Source organism: Cyprinodon tularosa, unplaced genomic scaffold (assembly GCF_016077235.1).
Source record: "Cyprinodon tularosa strain WSP-4 unplaced genomic scaffold, ASM1607723v1 ctg1780, whole genome shotgun sequence".
Classification (NCBI taxonomy): Eukaryota; Metazoa; Chordata; class Actinopteri; order Cyprinodontiformes; family Cyprinodontidae; genus Cyprinodon; species Cyprinodon tularosa.
This window is the reverse complement of record NW_024038598.1, coordinates 18,327-20,256: the sequence shown is the minus strand read 5'-3', so window position 1 is coordinate 20,256 and position 1,930 is coordinate 18,327.

Here is a 1,930-nt window from a genome sequence, read left to right as displayed (position 1 = left end):
AGTCGGCGTTCGCTTCTGAGCCTGTTCCTGAGCTGCCGAGGAGGGGACGGGGGTACCCCGTGGGGGTACCTGCTGAAGTTTGGGCGTCATCCTCCTGAGAAGCTGCTTCGCCTCCGGCCCCGCGGCCGGACCCCAGAGCGTCAGCTTCGCCTCCGGCCCCGCGGCAGACCCCCGGAGCGTCGGCTTCGCCTCCGGCCCCGCGGCAGACCCCCGGAGCGTCAGCTTCGCCGCCGACCCCGTGGCAGACCCCCAGAGTGTCAGCTTCACCTCCGACCCCGCAGCCGGCCATCTAAGACTCTGCTCCGTTACCGGATCCTCGGCCGGCCTCCAGAACCTCTGCTCAATCATCAAACATAGTCATGGCACACTGACCACTGTTGATTCTCTGACTGTTAAACTGCATGTTCCAATGTCTGAATGAAAAACTGCTTCCATCTGACCATTTCCAGTTGTCGCTGAACAGATCAAGGCCAGCCAAGCTAAGTATGAAGCTAGATGCTTAGCTTGCTCATGAACTCTGCTAACCTACAATCTCCAGTGAACCTGCTCCTCTGTCTTAACCAGTTCCAGTTTCATCATTCATGTTGTGCTTCAATAAACTCTTTTGAACTTTTACCCAGTCTCTCCGTGAGTGTTCTGCATTTTGGGCTTAACTCTTGAACCCATCATGACAGAACAGTGCGGCCAGACTCAAAGCCCAGCAGATCACCTCCGTCGTTGGATTGAGAAACGGGACACTCAGATCCATGAACATACACAAACCCTCCGTGAATTACTGCTGAATCAAACATTCGCTAGCCACTTCTCTAATGCTAACGCCACGTCAGCGGCTCGTCCTGCCCCGAATCCACTTCCGTTTCCTAGGTCACCGGCAGTGACGTCACTTCCAAGTCAAGATAATAATCCTCCTTTCTGGTCAGAACACAGCCCGTCGTTTTCGTCACCCGGTCCATCTCTGCCTGAGAGATTTTCCGGCAATCCAAGTAAGCTCAAGGGATTTCTATTTCAGTGCCGGTTATTTTTTAGTTTTCATACCTCTTGCTTTCTTAATAATAAGGATATGATAGCTTTTGTGGTTTCTTTTCTGTCTGGTGAAGCCGTTGAATGGGCGGAGACCAGATTTCCGCCTGAAACTAGAGAAAACTGTTCTTTTGAGAATTTCATCCGGGAGTTTGAAAGAACCTTTAGTCAGTTCTCTAAGTTCTCCGTTTCTTGCAACCTTCTGAATACCAAACAGGGTAATAGGTCCGTCGCCGATTTTTCCTCCGAGTTTCAGGGTAGAGCAGCCGTTTCCGGGTGGAACGAGTCTGCACTCAAGTCCGCTTTTCTCTTAGCTCTTAATGAATCTGTCAGAACCGAGCTTTCATTTTACGTCGAGCCAGCTAACCTTGAGGACCTCATAGAACTAGCCATTGGGTTAGACACAGCATCACAAACCAGTTTCAGTTCCTCTCCGCGCCAAGTTAGCCTTGGCTCTCATGTTCTAGACCTTCATTTAGTTCCATCCGTTAAAGGACTCAAGATTGGCCCACCAATTTCACGTCCAACAGTTAGAGTTCCCCGCCAGCCTGATCAAACACCTGCACCCGTCACCGTTATAACTAAACCTGTTCCCTCGCCAGATAATATAGCTCCCCACATCCATGAGGCTGATCGATGGCGTCATTTCTATGGGGATAGAGAGGATATCTTCCCTTTCGAGCCACCACATTCAGCTCCACGCCAGCCAGATTCTGATTTTGAACTAGTTGTTAACCCGGATAGTTTTAAACCTGACCCCGTGCCTGATCCCTTAGCCCCTGATCATGTAATTCATTCTGGACCTCTTATTTTTCAACCGGTCAATTTGTCACCAGATTCCATCAGTAAATCCGTTAGCTTAGCTCCAAAGACCCCTCGGCATAAGAAAAGGCGTCGCCTTAAGTCAGCT